General features: G+C 47.3%; 1 protein-coding gene and 1 long non-coding RNA gene across 9 annotated transcripts in view; one reads left to right on the top strand and one right to left on the bottom strand.

Moving 5' to 3' along the window:
• Positions 1 to 19,104, top strand: part of PPP2R2B (protein phosphatase 2 regulatory subunit Bbeta) — a 424,375-nt gene that overhangs the window by 386,319 nt on the left and 18,952 nt on the right. The gene's annotated exons all lie outside the window — the stretch shown is intronic.
• The window catches only part of LOC106729295, an 83,862-nt gene continuing 80,363 nt past the window's right edge, over positions 15,606 to 19,104 (bottom strand). The window contains exons 4-5 of the long non-coding RNA XR_001365671.2: positions 18,568 to 18,637; positions 15,606 to 17,488 (exon numbers count right to left, since the gene is read on the bottom strand). This is a non-coding gene — a long non-coding RNA (uncharacterized LOC106729295). The remainder of the gene's footprint in view (positions 17,489 to 18,567; positions 18,638 to 19,104) is intronic.

Below are 19,104 nucleotides of genomic sequence, written 5' to 3'. Positions count from 1 at the left end.
GGCACGAGCCCGGTCACTTAACCTTGTGACATGATCTGAATTATGTTTTGAGGTTCCGCGTGCTGCTGTGGGCAGAATGGACCTGCGGAGAGGAAGGGGGAGCAGTTAGGGGATGGCTGTGCCATGCGGGCATGGGGTGAGGGTGGGCAGGTCAAGGGCAGGGCATGGAAATGGAGAGGAGTGGATGGGTTCGGGACAGACCTTGGCAGTGGAGTTAACCGGACTTGCTGGGCTGTGGGAGACTGAGAATTTACGAGGACTCAAGAGCAGCTGGGGGGGGGGGGGGTTCAGTTAATACTATGGTGTGTACGTGAAAGTTGTTAAAAAGAAAGCTGTTCCCCTTAAAAGTTCTCAGCCCAAGGGAAAAGGAAATTGTAACTCTGTGTGGTGCTGGGTGCTCATTAAACTTGTGATTAGTTTGCAATATATACATACAGCAAATCATGATGTTGTACCCCAGAAACTAATACCATGTTATATGTCAACTATCCTCAATTTTTAGAAAGAGCAGTGGGGGAAGGGGTCCATGGCTTCTTGGAGAGGGTGAGGCTTTGGGGGAACCAGCACCCTCAAGGTCCCAGTGGTTCTAGTGGGCACCAGGGAAGGGCTTCAGTGAGAGCGGATGGGATAAAGTCCACCAGATTCACAGGCCCTGGGGTCTCACTGGAGTTTTCAGGGCACTGATGGAGCAAAGAAGCTCCAAAGGAGTCAGGGCTTGGAGGCCAAAGGCTAAGACGAATGGAAACGGGTGAAGCGAGAGTCACCTGGCAACAGCAGCAAGGGCTGCGGCAGGCAGGATGGGCCTGGAGCTGGCAGGGAGGTTTTCTGGAAACAAAATGCTCCCCAGAGTAACGGGGCCTGGAAGGCAGGGGTAATCTACGTCGTGTCATGTCAGGCTGAATGATGTGCAGCCGCCAAGACGTTCAGGAGGGCCAAGAGCTGTGTTTGTCCGGCACTCCCTTCTGCTGGGCACTATTTTGCCACGACAGCTGGCGGTGGGGCACCGGAGGTGAAGCCCTCTCTCTCCCACGGGCCCTGTTTCAGTGTTAATTCCTATGTGACACGATACGATGACTCCCTGCATGGGCGTGAGGTCAGGAGAGGAGTGAATATCTGGGCCACTGCGACCATTGCCATTTGCTCGTTTGCTGTGAGAAGGACTGCATAGAGGTGCTGGTATGTATGTAATCTGTGTGGATTCTAGAGTCCCACAGACCCAGGTCAAAGCCAGGCTTCACCCCTTATTAGCTGTGTGACTTCGTCCAACTTGCCTTCACTTCTCTGCGCCTCAGTTCTCTCATGTCAGATGGGGAAGATGCTGACGTCTACCTCATGGGTGTGTCATGGGGCTTAGGTGAGATAACTATCAAGAATTGTTAATGAGATGTTTTAGTGTTTTTTCACACTAAGTGTGTCTTTCATGTCCAGATTTCAATTCAGATGACCCACATTTCCAGTGCTAAGTCACCATGGGTAGCCGTAGTTACCATGTTGGACAGGACTGATGTAAGAAATTCCTTCCCTCCAGAAGGTCCTGTTGAAGAGTGCTGATCTAGACTGACAGCTCCTTGAGGGCACGGACTTACTGTTTTGTTCACTGTTGTTTCCCCAGTACCTAAAACAGTACCTGGCCCATGATAAATGCGTAATCAATATTTGCTGATGTGTGTGCTGGTATTGACCTCTGAGCAGTGCTTACTTATACGCCAACAAGGGGAAATGGTCAAGGCAGAGAGATCAGCATGTGCAAAGGTGCTGGGGCATGAAAGGCCATAACGCTTTTGGAACTGCAGGGTGACTGATAATGGCTGGTATGTAGGAAATGACTCAAAGAAGGAAGAGTTGAAGTTCAGGAGGAATGCAGGAGCCTGTTATAATGGTCGTGAAAATGGACTTGAATTTTCTCTCAAAGTCAGTGAACAGCCACTCAAGTAATCAGAGGACTAATATTATTTGAATTATGTTCTGGAGAAGTTGAGTAGACTTAAGGCAGAAGGATGCGAGTTGGGTTCTTGCTGGGAGAACAAAGAGACATGAAACAGGTTGGGAAGAGCCTATCACGTACAGAAGGATTTCTTAACAGCAGCACTATGAATTTGGGGCACGCAATTCTTTGCTTGGGGGAGGTGGCTGTCCTTTGCACTGTAGGATGTGTAGCAGTATCCCTGCCTCTACACACCAGATGCAAGCAGCAAAGGCCGGTCGTGACAACCAAAAATGTCTCCAGACATTATGAAATATCCCGGGGTGAAAGCTGCTCCCAGCTGAGAAGAACCACAGATGTAGACTAAACTTCATGGTCAGTCCATCGGCCTGAATTTCTTGTATCTGTGATTTGTCCATTACTATTAAGAACTCTGAGGGGTACCATGGAGAGGTAAAGCATCTCTTACACTCAAGGAATTTCAAATTTGGCAGATGCAGCAAGGTATACCCAGGACACCCAAATGAGTGATGGAGACGATTGGGAGTTGGAACACTCGGGGGAAGGTAGGGCTTTTGAGGTAGACCTCACAGGGAAGGCTGAGGCTGAGTGGTAGCGTTGAAGCACAAAAGGATTTGGCTAGGTGGGGAATGGAAGGGTGTTTCGGACAGTGCACACCAGAAAGGGCAAGAGCCTAAAGTTAATGAGCCATCGATATGAAACCTTTAAAGAGTCTTAGCAAGAAGTGTTGGGCGTGGGTAAAAGGGGAAATGGAAGAAATGAGGTCAAATAGGGATGATGGGTCATATCAAGTCAGTCCTGAAGGTCCGAGGCAAAAGTTGACCCCTTCATGTGTTCATTCATTCATTCATTCAGTACCTGCTCTATACCCAGAGTCTGGCTCCTATGGTCACCAGACTTTCTTGAAATTTTCCACCAAGTACAGCACTCCTAGAGCCAAGCTGTGAGCCTAGCTGTGGTGGAGGAAGGGCACGAGGGGGCATTCCAGCCTCTCTGATGTGCTCTGGACGGCCCAGCCTCTCAAAAGCTAAGCAACACATACCTGGCAGAGGTCCGGGACCTGAGGGGAGGGAGGTGCTGACCTCAGCGGATTTTCTTTCAAGTCTTATTTTTCCATCTTAATATTTCACCTGAATTTGGTATTTTATTCCCATAAAATGACTCCTTTCAGTTTAATAATTACGTTCTATTTACATTTCTACCCATCCCCCAATTTCAAGCCAAATTGGTGTTTCCAAAAGATGCAGCCTTTGTGGCATCCTGTACCACCTGGTGCACCTCCATATCCTCCTCTTCCCTGGTCTCCAAGGATACGGGCATGTTCCCCAGTCTGAGAAGCAAAGGTCCTATTATGTGGAGAGCAATTGGAGATCATCTGTCTGGAGAACAGAGTTATAGAATTTATATTTTAGGGAAGATTAACACAGTGGTGGTGGGAAGAAACAAAGGAGAATTAGAATATTTTGCTTTAGTCTCAATATGATGGAAATTCATAACCTAGATAAGGATGGTAGCTATTGAAATCTAAAGGAAGGGAAGGGAAAAGGGAACATTTTCTTTTTTCTTTTTTTTTTTATTTAAACACTTTTATTGTAGTATTGTTCCTGTATGGTAAACTACATATATTTCAGATGTAAAATTTGATGAATTTTGATAGATGTATACACCCATGAAACCACCACCACTATCAGGATAGCTAACATTTCCATCACTCCTCAAGAGGTGCAATTTTCCGATTCCCAGTTTATCCCTTCCCACTCCCTTTTTGCCCCCTGATAACCGTAAGTTTGTGCTCTATGTCTGTGAGTCTGTTTCTATTTTATAGATAAGTTCATTTGTGTCCTTTTTTTTATTTGATTATTTTATTTTGGCAGAGGGGGAGGTAAATTAGGTTTATTTATTTTTGGAGGAGGTACTGGGTATCAAACCCAGGACCTTGTGCATGCTAAGCATGCGCTCTACCACTTGAGCTATACCCTCCCCCCATGTCCTTTTTTTTTAGATTCCACATATAAGTGATATCATATGACATTTTTCTTTCTCCTTCTGGCTTACTTCACTTAGAATGACGATCTCTAGGTCCATCCATGTTGCAGCAAATGGCATTATTTTATGCTTTTTTGTGGCTATGTAGTATTCCATTGCACATATATACTCTATCTCCTTTATTGAGTCATCTGTTGATGGATATGTGGGTTGTTTCCACGTCTTGGCTATTGTAAATAGTGCTGCTATGAACATTGGGGTGCATGTGTCTTTTTGAATTATATTTTTCTCTGGATAAATGCCCAGGAGTGGGGTTGCTGGATCATATGGTAAGTCTATTATTAGTTTTTTAAGGAACTTCCATACTGCCCTCCATAGTGGCTGCACCAATTTACATTCACCAACAGTATAGGAGGGTTCCTTTTTCTCTACACCCTCTCCAGCATTTATCATTTGAAGACTTTTTAATGATGGCCATTCTGACTGGTGTGAGGTGATAGTTCATTGTAGTTTTGATTTGCATTTCTCTAACAATTAGTGATGTTGAGCGTCTTTTCATGTGCTTGTTGGCCATCTGGATGTCTTCCTTGGAGAGGTGTCTATTTAGGTCTTCTGCCCATTTTTTGATTGGGTTGCTTGTTTTTTTGATATTAAGGTGTATGCGCCATTTGTATATTTTTGAAGTTAGTCCCTTGTCAATCACATCATTTGCAAATATTTTTTCTCATTCTGTAGAATGTCTTTTTCTTTTGTTGATGGTATCCTTAGCTGTGCAAAAGCTTTTAAGTTTAATTAGATCCCATTTATTTTTGTTTTTATTTCCATTACTCCAGGAGCTGGTTCAAAAAATATATTGCTGTGATTTATGTCCAAGAGTGTTCTGCCTATGTTTTCCTCTAGGAGTTTTATAGTATCTGGTCATACATTTAGGTCTTTAATCCATTTTGAGATTATATATAACATTAGAGAATGTTCTAGTTTCAATCTTTTACAGGTAGCTGTCCAATCTTCCCAGCACCGCTTATTGAAGAGACTGTCTTTTCTCCGTTGTATATTTTTGCCTCCTTTGTCATAAATTAATTGACCATAAGTGTGTAGGTTTATTTCTGGACTTCCTTTCCTGTTCCATTGATCTACGTGTCTGTTTTTGTGCCAGTGCCATACTGTTTTGATCACTGTACCTTTGTAGTATAGTGTGAAGTCAGGGAGTATGATTCCTCTAGCTCCATTCTTCTTTTTCAAGATTCTTTTGGCTATTCGAGGTCTTGTGTGTTTCCATACAAATTTTAACATTTTTTGTTCCAACTCTGAAAAATGTCATTGGACTCTGATCAAGATTGCATTGAATCTGTATATTGCTTTGGGTGGTATGGCCATTTTAAGAATAAAATACCTAGGGATAAACCTACCCAAGGAGACAAAAGACCTATACTCTGAAAACTGTAAGATACTGATGAAAGAAACTGAAGATGACATAAACAAATGGAAAGATATACCATGTTCTTAGATTGGGAACATTTTCTTTTAAAATAACTGTGGGGATGTAAAGCGGTAGTAGAGACTGGCATTCATCACACATAGATATGTGTTGTTCAGTATCCTTCCCCTCCAGACTGTAAACTCTGTGAGGACAAGAACTGAGTGTCTTTTGCTCACATCATACTATGAAGGCCTGACATGTAAGTAGGTGCTAAGTAAATATTTATTCAGTGTATACATTTATGCCTGAGGGTTGACATAAATGGCATGTGGAATGCGAACTGTAAGGCACCATCCTGAAGGGGAGTGAGGGGCTGGGGGTCACTTTGGGACGTGCTGTCTGTGAGAAACCAGTAGGAGGTATATATCCCTGTTATATAGATACATCTTGTACATACGTTTGTGCACGTGTGTGTGTATATCCATACATATGTATATATATGAAAGCTGTGTTTTAAGTATTTGTGCCATGTAGTTATGGAAGCTGACAGGTCCCAAGATCTGCAGAAGGACTGTAAGTAGTTTTAGTCCAAAGGCCAGCAGACTTGTGACCCAGGAAGAGCCAGTGTTTCCACTGAAGTGTGAAGGCAGGAAAAAAATTGGTGCCTCCTCTCAAAGGAGTCAGGAAGGAGAATTCAGGTCAGCCTTTTTGTTCTCTTCAGGCCTTCAACTGATTGGATAAGGCCCACCCACACTAGGGAGGACAATCTGCTTTACTCCGACTCTTAATTTAAATGTTAAATTTATTCAAAACCCCCCTCCCAGAAATAACCTAGGATGATGTCTGACCAAATCCCTGGGCACCCCATGGCCCAGTCAGGTTGATACATAAGATGAACCGCTGCACTGTCTGAGGAGGAAGGATGCATTGATCAGAGAATCACAGGTGCACGTTGTGACTGTGAGAAGTAGAGTGAAATAGAGGCACATGGTGCTGGGAGGAGATGTGACAAGGACCCTCCACCCCAAGGCAGTGACCAGAAAGCTCCTACCTAAAAGCTAAGAAATTCCCTGGGGAAAATAGAGGGAAGAGTCATTGGGCACACCCACACCCAGGGCCCCCGGGGGCTGCTCCTCCCTCCTGCCTGGGTCCCACACAGCCCTGGAGAAGCAGAGCCCAGAGGACAGTCCCTCAGGAGGCCAGGAGCTAGCTGGCAGCCTGCAGACCTCTGCCGCAGCCCTGCCTCCTCACGCCCCATACCGACCCCAGCCCTGCTCTGAACCGCCAGCCGCCAGCCTCCTAATCTAATTAAGAAGCGAACAAAATTCATTTTCCTGACTCGTCCAAAGTGCCGACCTTCTTCAAGGCACATCTCCCTTTGTTTGCTGCAGCAGCGGCCCCTAGTTCCCACCAGCTAGGAAAACAAGTTCAGTCTGACCTCGCGCCTGACACTTGATATTGATTTTCTCCATCCTCCTCAAACGCCAGCCTTCTGCCGACCACAGTGCAACTGAGGTGTGCGAACGAAATTGAGACAGTTCATCAGAGTTCAAAATGAAAAGCAACATTGGCTTTCGGAGATGAGCGCTGAGAAGGAGGGTATTTAATACCGTCGGTGTTTAATCAAAATGCCGAGGAGATCCGTGTTATCAGAGCCGCATATATTAATTTCCATATGTCCCTCACTCTGCATACTCAGCAGGGGTTGGAAAGGATGATTCTCTTCCTCATCTCTCAATTTTTTTTTATATCGCTTCTGGCGGTAGTGACAAGGGTTGTGCTTGCCGTTTGAGATTCTAATGCCTGAAACAATAGGGTGCTGATGGCAGCAGCAATGCCTGGGCTGAATTGTGCTTTTCCCTTTGAATGCAAGTGTATTGGGAGTTGAGTGAAGAAACTGGCCAGGTGTGATGAATGACAGCCAAGGAAATGAGAAGGAAATGAAATCTGAATTCCTTTCTAGATCCCCCCAGGAATCGGGTCCCCACCCATCTCTCCGGCCTCAGCTCCTCATAGTCTGGCCAGTGCACTGGCCAACTTCCTGTGCTTCCAAACACACCCAGCCCTTTCCTGCCCCAGGGCCTTTGCACAGGCTCTTCTCCGACCTGGAATGCCCTCCCACATGCCCTCACTTGACTGGGCTGTTCTTACTTTTTAGGTCTCTGGGTAAATATCACGTCCTCAAAGAGGACTTCTCTGTTCACTCGACCTGTACCCGGTTCCCATTGCATCACCTCATTTTATTTACGTATCTCATTGTGCTCAGCTATCGATGTTGGTTTTTCTTCCTCTGTCTCCCTGACTAGAATGTAACCTCTGTAAGTCCAGGGACTTCATTTATCTTACCAACCAGTGCATCACCACTACTTAGTGTAGTGCCCAGCCATGAAGAGGGCTTCACTGAACAGCTGTGGTAGAAGGGCAGGCAGATGAAAAGACAGATGAAAGGAGTTGTTTTCTTTGACTAGAGTTACTGTAAAACCACCGGGGACACAGTGACTTCAAAACACAAGCTCTAATTGTCTCCCAGTTCTGGAGGCCAAAAGTCCTAGACCAAGGTATCACCAGGGCTGGCTCCATCGGAAGGCCGTGAAGAAGGGATCTATTCTAGGCCTCCCTCCTCAGCCTGCGGGGGACCGTCTTCTCCCTGTGTCTTCACGTCATCATCTCTCTGCACGTGTCTATGTCCACAATTCCCCTCTGTATAAGGACACTGGTCGTACTGGATTAGGGTCCACCTCCTGACCTCATTTTTAACTTAACTACCTCTTTAAAGACCCCACCTCCACATAGTTACATTCTGAGGTACTGAGGACAATGACCTCAGTTTCAGAATTCGGGGAGGTGGGGACACAACTCAGCCCATCGCAGAAGACCTGCAGGTCATCCAGAGCAGAGTCCCTGGAGCTGACTGTTCCAGGGCTGGGTCCCAGGCTCGCTGGCCATGGGCAGCGGCTGCCAGGGCTGACACTGTCCTGCAGTGGGTAAGGGTGCGAGGTGATCGTGGACACAGGGCTCTCGGAACAGCCCTGACCATCGTGAGCACGTAGTGCACGTGGCCCTTAGTGATGGTGGTGGGAACCGGAGGACAGGGTGAGTGACATCTGTACGTGGAGCCTCAACGCCTCCCCCGTGGTGGTCTGTGTGTTTTGTGTGATGATGTCTGGATACTTTCCTGTTGTGTGGAAGTAAAAATGCTCTCTAAACAAAGGGGACAGGAATTGATTTTAGAGGCAGTGAGGTGCTAAGAAGCCTGTTTCCTATTCAAAAACCACTCTTAAGGGGAGAGGGTCCTGAATAAGGAGAGTTTGTTTGAACAGCACAAAAGAAAAGCAGCAGGTTGGGAGTCTGGGATTGACAGGTACACACCACTATATATAAAGTAGATGAACAACAAGAATTTACTATAGAGTAGAGGGAACTGTATTCAATACCTTGTCGTAACCTATCATGGAAAAGAATCTGAAAAAAATACATATCTGAATCACTTCACTGTATACCTGAAATTAACACAATTTTGTAAATCAACTATACTTCAGTTTTTTTAAAAATAAATAAAATGTTTCAAAAGGAAAAAAAATTTTAAAAAGAAAGAAAAGCAGAAGGTGGAATGCCCACGTGGAAGTGAGAATTGAGATAGGGGTTCCCAGGAAGGGGCATAGAGATTTAACCATCGGTCGTTACCTGCAGACACAGTGAAAGATGGAGCATGTGGGGAATGCTTATGATAGAGGTTAAAGTAGTACCCAGGGTTGCACACCCACCTGGAATTCTACAGAGTGAAGAGGAGTACGTGTGGACAAAGACTGGGGGTGCTAGTGTTCCCCCTGAGGGTGTAGTTTTACTTCTATAGGGCAGAGCAGCGCAGAGCCAGGGCGATGTTCCCTGTCTTGGTCCGTTCAGGCTGCTGGAATCCAGTGCCACAGACCGGATGGCATAAACCACAAACACTTACTTCTCGGTTCTGGAGGCTAAGCCGCCTATAAGGCACCAGCAGATTCGGTGTGTGGTAAGGACCTGCTTTTTGGTCCACAGGTGGCCGTCTTCTGGCTGTGTTCTCGCGCAGCACAAGGGTGTGAGGGAGCTCTCTGGAGTCTCTTGTTTATAAGGTCACTGATCACATTATGACAGCTCCACCCTCATGACCCAATGCCCTCCCAAACCCCTCACCTCCAAACACCACCACACTGGCCTAGGTTTCAGTGTATGGGTTGAGGGGACACGGTCATCCGTCAATAGCAGTCCCTGGAGGCACAGCCTGGCATATTTATGCTTTGTTTCTTCCCTTCTGTCCAGCTCAACCGACAGCAGTGAGTGAATTCAGAGACAGGGCCAAGGTAGGGGAGGAAAAGCAACGTGGTGTCCACTGTCAGTCCCTGTCCTTGGCCTAACCGGGTGATCTTAATCAGGTTACTTAACCTCTCCGTGTCTCAGTCTGCTCATCACTAGTGGCAGCACCTGCCTTACTGGGGGACTGGTGAGCACTGAATGGCAGGACCCTGTGGAGCCCCAGCGCAGTGCCTGGCCCATGGTGAGCGCTCCGTGGTAGTTATGGTTGGGATGATGATGCCGTCTGGCTCTGCTCCCACGTGTCTACTACGAGCAGGAGCGGGGGAGAAGGAGCGGTCGTCGTGATGCAGTAATGTCAGTGGCTGTGAGCACAGCTAACTCCGTGACATTCACTGTGGCCAGAATGTAAGCCAAGTTCATCCCATCCTCCTGACAATCCTATGAGGGTCATTCTGTTCTTAGTCACACTTTACAGATGAGGCAACCAGCTAAGCGGGGGAATGATACCCCTATGGCCACCAAAGAACAAGTGACAACTGGGGTTTGATCCAGACTCATGCCTCTTAATCAGGACACCAGAAATCCCTTACTCAACCAAGATTTACTCAACACCTACTCCTTCCTGCCTTCAGGGATCTTACATTCTAGCAGGAAGGGAGGAAAGAAGAGACAGACAAGTGCACAAATGAATTGAGATCATTTCTGACAGTGATCAAAGCTGTAAGAAAACGTAAAGGACTGAAGAGTAGCCGGGGTGGTGCTATTTCCCTGGGGTGTAGAGCGAAAGCCTTTGAATTGGGACCTGAATTGTCAGAAGGAGCCAAACAGAGAAATAACATCCAAGTATGAAGACCCTAACACAGGAACAACCGTGAGCTCCAGGAACAGAAGAAAGAGCAGCAGGTGGAGACAAGTGGCCAGGGAAGAGTGTAGGGGGTGGGGCTGAAAAGGGAGGCTGGGGCCAGATGATGCAGAGCCTTGCCGACCGGGGCAGCATGCTTGGATTTCACTCTAAGTGTGATGGAAGCTAGTAGACAGTTCTAAGCAGGGACACGAATGCTCTGTTTATGGTCTTAAACAAATTCTCAGAAAAGAATTGAGATGAAAAAATAAAGAAAAGAAAAGAATTGAGATGTATAAATGAATTGCTATGTTGTACACCAGAAACTAACACAACATTGTAAATTAACTATACTTTTTTTTAAAAGGGGGGGGTGGTGTTGAAAAGCCTGGAAGCACCAAGCAGTTCAGAGGCTTTTGCTACAATTTGGGGAGAAATGACACTGGCTCCGATCAGGGTGAGGGTAGTGATGGGGTGATAAGCGGACAGACACAGAAGGTACTGAGGGGGCAAGGCTCAGAGGACATAATGAGAGGCTGAAAGTGGAGAGGGGAGAGACAGGGAGGAATCTGAGAAAACGTAGGTTTTGATCTGGAGCATCTGAGGGTACAGTGGTAGCACATACTGCTGACGAGACTGAGGACGGAACAGGTGTGGTGTGGAAAGACCAAGGGCTCCCTTTGGGATGCATCTGGACTGAGATGCCTATGACACAGCCCATTAGAGAAGTCTGGTAACAAATGGATACCTGAGCCTGCAAGTCAAGGGAGAGGTCAGGACTGGAGACATAAATTTAAAAGTCAGGATCATATTATGGTCTGTAAAGTCATGGGATGGTGTGAAGTCACTTAGGTGAGGAGGAGAGGAGAGCCCAGGATGGAGGCCAGCATTTACCAGGGGGGTGGGAGGAAGGCAGGTAGCCTTTTATAGGAGAGAGTATGAGCTGCCAAGAAGGGAAGAGGGTGAGCGAGGAGTAGGGCTGTGGGCGGGGGTGGTAGGCAGATAAGCCAAGAGAGGAGAGTGATGTAGAAAGATGATGGGATCACTTATGCTTACGGGAGGTCAAGAAAGATGAGGGCAGAGAAGTGATCATGAGATTTGGTCTCCTGGACATCTCTGGCTATTAATTAGTTAATTTAAGTGGAAGCAGTTAGCAGAGTGCCTGGCACATAGGAGGTTCCCATTGCACATTTCCTGGATGAAATCAATCACGCATGTGAACACCATGCTGTGTCATGACACAGAGTAGGTTCCTTATTTGCATCTTTATTCTGTCATAGTTTGGACAAACCTGCCTCACTCCTCTCCAACCCTGGAGGTCCCATCCTATGGAGAGGGCGTGGCCCGGGCTGGGGACTTGCGGGAGACGAAGCTGGCCACGGCGGGTCTTGAAGTCCAGGGTGAGGAGCCAGGCTTCCTTTTAGCAGCGGTGATGGGCAACTCTGCGGTACCCATCACCTTGCACTGGCTCCACCAGTGAGTCTCAGACCAGACTCACTGTATTCCAGCAGCAAAGCCCTTCCGAACTGACAGATCTGCAGCTGGAGACTTGACCACAGGAATTCCCTCCCTCGGGTGAAACCCAGGCAGGCCTGCTGTCTGGGGGATGTTCGGCAACAACCCTGCAGTGCACTTAAACCTGCCTGTCGTGGACCCGGTGTGAAGACAATCTGACTTTTCCATGCTCTAGAGAAAAGATACAAGCACTTGAAGCCTTAAAGTCTGAGATGTTTTAGTGAACAGTGTAGTCATGGGAGAAACAGCTTGATTTCCAATGCAAATGGGGCAAAGTTTGATGCCTGATCTAACAATCTAAGTCAGAAATTCCATTTTCCTCCAAAGGTGTATAGAGTAGAGGGGAGTGGATGTTAGTTTTGAGGCCATTCTGGATGTCAGTTAAGTCTCACAGCAGCCAAAGAAGATTGGTTTCAGTTACTCCAGTTTACAGATGAGGCACAGAGAGGTGAAGGAACTTGCCCCAGCTCATAGTGAAGGAGCCAAAGTTTGAACCCAAGTCTGTCCGCTTCCAAGAGAAGAATCCATTCTTCTCATTCTTCTCCTGGGTATTTGGCAATAGGAGAAAGAGCATGATCTTTTTCTGACATCCAGGAGGATAATTGCATGGGACCCTTTTATATAATCTCCATGGGCTGGATTCCGCGCCCAGCAGTTTCCAATGGCAGAATTGAGTCTGCCCTTGCACAGAACAGGAAATCCACTGTCTCATTCGTCACCTTCATCTACAAACTTAATTGCTAGGTCCTGGTTCTATAGGCCACTAGATCCTTTACGAAACCTACGGCTCATTCCCCAGACCTCTGATAGAACGTGTCCAAAGGCATCAGCTGAGGCTGCAGCTGCAATGCATCTTAAAGCCTCTGAGGTTTGACACAGTTTCCAAAAGGGGTTCAGTGTTGAGTAGGGGCATAATTAACAGTGTTTATTTCAGGGGAGCTTGGTTAGGTTAAAAAGACAAGGCCCTTTATTAAAATGCTTTTGCCGGATGACAGGATTACAAACATAACCAGACACACACCCCCTGCTCCTGGAGAAAAGCCAGACACTTGATACAAAGAGCAGAACTCCTGGAAACCCACCTCCCCCCGCCCATCCAACGTCGACCCCATTCAGGCTTAGCAGCAGCGAGCAGCAGAGCCGGCGAGGCCCAAACCACAGAGCAAAAATAGAATCCCTTCCCCCTCTGCCTCATTTCCATTTTTGATTAATTTAACCAGTCCTGTCAATTAGTAATCCTGGAGACTCCAGTTGACTGGATTTTCCTAAGAACGGGAAAGCTGATTAATTTTGGAGGCGAGTGTCATTCATTAGCAGTTGACACCTTCCCAGGTCCTGCCCTCCCCCGCCAGGGGTCTTGGATAAGAAGGCAACGGAGGCTGAAACTGGCTCAGACCTGGGGCTGCAGCCCCAGAGGCACACACAAGGGGAAAGGTTGGCCATGAGGTTGTAGGTGGCTCTGGCTGCTCTGGGCTTGGGATGTCTCAGGGCCACTTGCCTGTCATCGTTGTCCGTGACAAGCCATCACTGGCAAAGCAGTCACACACACTGGATAAGCATTCGGAATTTCAGGTTCAAGAGAACCTCGGTCAAGGGAGTAGCTGGGAGGAAGTTTCCCCAGGGAGGAGCACTGACCTGACAGCCTAGGGAGGGCTCTGGCCAGGGCAAGATGGGTCTCACAGTAGTCTGTCCCTTCCCACCCAAGGGAACGTTGCAGTTCACTTCTTCTTTGTTTTCATTTCCTGGCTGCTTGAACAAATTACCACAAACTTAGTGATGAAAAACAACATAAATGTATCATCTTACAGTTCAGAAGTCTGACGTGGGCCTCGGTGGCTAAAATCCAGGTGTTGGCAGAGCTGCGTTCCCTTCTGGAAGCTCTTGGGGAGAATCTGTTTCTTTGCCTTTTCCACCTTCTTGGGGCTGTCCACATTCCTCGGCTTGTGGTCCCTCTCTCCATCTGAAAGCCAGCAACCACGGGACAGGTCCTTCTCACATCCTACCATCCAGACTCTCCTCTTCTGCCTCCTTTTTCCCCTTTTAAGGACCATTGTGATTACATTGGGCCCAGACAGGTAATCCAGACTAATCTCCTTAGTTTGAGGTCAGCTGACGAGCAACTTTAATCCCATCGAATTCTCCTTTGCCAAGAAAGGTAACCTATTTGTGGGTTCTGGAGGTGGACGGGGAACATCCTTGAGGAGTCATTATTCTGCTCACAATCCTGTTCAAGTTTCACCAAGTAGGACTAAGTGCCCTCCATCAGAGCACCTGATACACCAGGTGGAAGCAATCTGCTTCCATTTCTATCTGTCTCACTAAGTGGTCCCACTGTTATGGCTAAAGCTCTTTACTTTTGCCTTCTACACTTAGTATGGTGAAGGTGCTAAATAAATGCTTGCAGAACGGCTCTAGTTGTGTATTTTGATAAATCTGCACCTGGTACTTCTCTTGACACGAAGAGGCTCTCACTAAAGAGTGGCTGACCCCATGCATATGTACTCAGTCCTAGCTTTGGGAATGCTTTGGCATTTGTAGGCAAAGTAAAGGGACAAAGAATCTATGAAATGACAGTAACTAACCTACTATTCACTTATTTCACAAATATTTATTCTTGCTACTATGAGCCAGGTGCCATTCCAGACACTGGGAAAATGGTACCTCCTGCCTCCAGGTAGATGGAGACAGACAGCAAACACAGAGGTAAATAATTGGTGACAAGTGTTTCTGGAGAAGCAGTGGCAGCCAGTGCAGAGGCTGTGAACCTAGGCCTGTGCTGGGCAGGTCGAGTGGCAGAAGGAAAAGCACTTCGGCCGCCTGTAGGGTCGTGAGAAGGAGCAGCATGAGGGGAAGTGGGAGGAGGAGGCTGGTGGCCCAGATCACTCGACGACTGTACACTGAGGGTGGTCACCTCGAACCACCCCGGGGCCTCACGCCTGTTGGACTCTATGCAGAGGACTTGGGAGCTAGGTAACATGGCAGCCCTGTAGGCCGAGGTAAGGAATTTGGCTCTTATTTAGGAAAGAAAATCTAAAGGGTTTTGTGTAAAGAAGTGACATGATTATACCTGTAAATACGTCACTCGGTGGCTGTGTAAAGAATCAAACATCAGGAGGAAGAGGGTGCTGGGAGGAGAGTTAGAAAGCCATCAGAATGGTCCAGGCAAGGGATGGTAGCGGCTTAGCCTACAATGGGCCAATCTGGGTTACACTTTGTGAAGTTAACAGGACTTAAAAAAAAAAAAAAAAACTATAGATGTGGAAGGTGAGGTTAAGGGAAGAATACAGGATGACTCCCAGCTTTTTGGCCTGAACACACGCCTTGCTTGATGAAGGGCAGTGAACAAGTTGGCAAAGAGAAGGGGAGGGACAGTGTGGGGAGGAAGCTCACAGATTGCATGGACTGGAAGATTTATGTTAAAACACAAAGCATAAAATGATTAAATTGGTACCTTGTGCTGTTTAGCACTTAACCATCCACAGAACCCTTCTCTTCTATTATCTTAATTGATCTGTATAAAACCCCTGGAGTTCAGAGTATTCTTTCCTTTTTATAGCTGTTGGAAATCAAGGCCCAGAAATGATAAATCTAATACACTGACAAAGATCACAGGTTTCTCATGGTTTTATTTCTTACTTCCTTTCATGAAGTCAGCCACCTTCAGTGCTTGCCCAGCACTGCGGGATAAAGCAGGGAAGGGGGACTCGCTCTCGTGTGTAATTGACACACGCTTAAGTCTGCTGGCTAATTCAAACCCCCTTTGCGGTTCACATAATTGTATTTTGACAGCTCAGTAGGTGGCATCGATAACTGAGTTGTGAGATCTGCTGTCCACTCAGGCAGCTTCCAGCGCCATCCGTGTGGGTCTCTTTTTCTGCTGAATTACTCCAAGCACCTGCTGGCGTCCTGTATCAGCAAGCTCAGCCCAGCGGCAGCAGAGGGCAGGGGAATGCCCGCCCCCAGGAGGCTTACAATGATACTTGCTTTTATCCTCTCTTTTATCTTTAGCCTGAACATAAGATTTTTAAATAGGATTTATCTCATGGATGGTCATCCTTAATCCTGGGGTTCGACTAGTTCATCTTGAAATTCTGGTGTCGTGGGAAAACCCCTGTAATGTAGTGAAATTGTCACTTGAAGAGTTACATCTGAGAAACATGAGATCATCACACTTTGGAAAAAGATGGTTAGATAAGACAAAGCAAGGAATGGGACCATGAATGTGAGCCCAGTGTTGGGCTGAACACGATGGGACGGACAGACTTACAAAGACGCAGTTACTGGTTCAGTGCAGTTGTCATGGTGGACAAGAGGATATGAAATTATGGAAGATTTCTGATAGAAAGTTCATTTTAAATTGAAAGTGAAATTTAGATCCCCAGCATCAGAGAGAAAATGCCAACCTCATGGTGTTTATGCTGAGTATCGTGTTAGCTGTTAAAATGAACTGTGATATCAAACGTTGTCAGTGTATCCTAGGTGTTCCCCAAAGTTTTGACACATAGCATTTTTCAGTCCCTGTTTACTGAGAATCTTCTGTATTCATGTCATTGTCAGGGCAGAAAAGTACAAATGTGTATTACTACAACACGTGGTTGCCTGCCCCTAGGAAGGTTGTTAGGTAGCAGAAGCATTCCTGGGGGTGCACCTGAGGTATGGTGGGGGCTACTAAATCATACTGAATGAACGAACGAACGAATGAATGAATGGGACATATTTATAAAAGATCCAAGATCAGATCAGATGTGATATGTGTCTCACAGTACACTAGTGCTATGATTCTTAAACCAGGTGTGTAAATGAAGGCATCAGTGTTAGCTTTTTTCATATAAGTGAAAATCCTCTTTGGATTTTTTTTTAGTTAGGTTAGCAGAAACAGGGACTAGTGTAGGTCTCAGGTAAAAGCGGAATGGCACAAAGCGAATATTCAAAAAGCAGGGGATGCCCTGCACATTGTAGCGGCCGACTGTGTTGGTTCTAAGGACAGACACACCCAGTGTGGGTAACTTGAACTGAACCTCTGGCACTTGCACTTAACCTCTCTCTCTAAGTCTCAGTGTCTCACTCTATAAAATGGGGACAAGAACAGAGCCTGCCTAATTGGATTGTTGTAAGGATTCAACAGGAGTGTTTTATTCTTATCACAGCAATGCATGAGTGCAGAGTTACAGATGTGGAAATGGAGACTCAGAAAAGCAAGTAATTTACAGGAAGTCAAGGACGGAATCATGGGGAGAGCCTAGACTGAAACCCAGATAGAAAGCCCATGGTTGAAGCTGTTGATGGATAATTAGATAACACCAAGAAAGGCTTTCCGTCTCCGCCACGCTGGGCCCGATGGGGGAGGCAGCTGGTAGACCAGGTGCTAGGCGAGCAGAGAACAGCACCAGCATCTCTCTGGTGGAGTCTTGCTTTCAGGAAGTCAACATGTGGTGGTCCCCTGGTTTCCTGAGCACCTCCTGGGGGTGACCCAAAGCACATGGCATGAGCCCTGGTGGAGATGGAGGGATCACAATGAGAACAAGGTACAGAGAGTCCCTCCTTCCCCATGACCAAGCCATTAAGCAGAAGTGCTTGCAGAGGGATTTTCTTCAGTGTATTTTCTTCAGTGATTACGACGTGTGTCCCCTCTCTGTATCCGAACACGGAGGCTTCAAGGTCCCAGAGGCCTCGAAGTGGGGCTCGTATGTCTGGAGCCAGGGGGAGGGCTTAGCAGGAAATAAGGTGCTCAGTAAATTTGATGACTGTTCTCCACGTTGCCCCTAGTGCGTTGTGCTAGATCCATAAAGAGACATCTCTGCCCTGGTTAATTCTGTGTGACTGGGGAGAGCATACAGCTAATGAAGTCCAAATCAGAGGTTTAATCCTTAGACCCAGTTCAATTCATTTCACTGGGACCATGCCCTCAGAGGTAGGGGCTCTGTCTGTCAGCACCAGGTTGAATGGGGAGGGGGCCGCAGAAGTGGGCTGCAGAACCAGAGCTGGATATACATCCTGGCTCTGTCTCTCCCTGGCCCGTGACAAAGACCGATGACTCTCTGAGCCTCCTTTCTGCATCTGTAAAGCAGGCACATTGCGAGAGTGGAATGGAGTATCACATCCATGGTCCAGCTCAGTGCCTGGTGGATGGGAGGCTATTACTCCATCTCCCACAACAGGGTAGCTACTACCAGTCCATGTAGGCAAGTTCTAGGAGAATTCAGACACAGCGCTGACTTATCAGTGAGTTAGAAGCAATGTTTCCCTGTAGAAAGCTGGCACTGGGGACACAGAGGCACAGCACCAGAGGCATGAAAGGACAATGAAGCAGTGGCCAGCCTGCACCAGCATCCCTCTGTGTGGTGCTGGGCCCGTGCTAAGGTGGACCCTCCTCGCCCTGCTCTGCCAGGAGATTACTGTCAGCAGGGAGCTGCTCCCCTCTCGCTTGCCATGTTTATGCCTCTCACTGTGGTGATTATATAGACAGCCTAGAAAACGGACAGCCTGCATCTTGGGAGTGCAGCCCTGGCCTCGCGGTGCCATGACAACCAGCTTCCCAGCAATCACCCCTAATAACGGCCCCACACTCACAGTCTCCTCCACCTGGGCAGAGGCTCCCCAGGGGGTTTGAGCTTCTCCTGGAGCAGCTGCACACAGCTTCCTGTTGGAAACACATTATGAGAGAGAGAGAGTGAGCAAGCAGGAAGATGAGCAGTCTACCCTGTGATGTACGGAGTGCTCCCAGGGACCTGGGGACACTGCCGTCCTGTTCCTGGAGCTCACTGCTGTAGCAACATACAACCCCACAGCAGGAGTCACACAGCCCCGTGGACATCTTTACTGCTCACCTGCCCCACAGAGAGAGGGACATCACAGAGTGAAAGCACATACGAGGGCCAGTTTATGAAGCTGGGCTTCGCTGCTACCAGATTTCTTCATTAAGCTCCTGGCGAGACACCCACAGTCACTCATCTTGTCTGGACTGGAGCCGCCCTTTCTGGCTGCCTGCTGGGAGCAGGGTGCTCAGAGCCCTTGTGTATCTTTCCAGCATGACAGTTCTCAAGAAGACATCTGCCCTACTGGTCTAATGAATGATTAATTCTCACATAGGAAGAACAATCCAGTCCC

The sequence above is a fragment of the Camelus ferus genome, chromosome 3 (genome assembly GCF_009834535.1).
Source record: "Camelus ferus isolate YT-003-E chromosome 3, BCGSAC_Cfer_1.0, whole genome shotgun sequence".
Taxonomy (NCBI): Eukaryota; Metazoa; Chordata; class Mammalia; order Artiodactyla; family Camelidae; genus Camelus; species Camelus ferus.
This window is presented reverse-complemented; position numbering and strand designations above follow the sequence as displayed.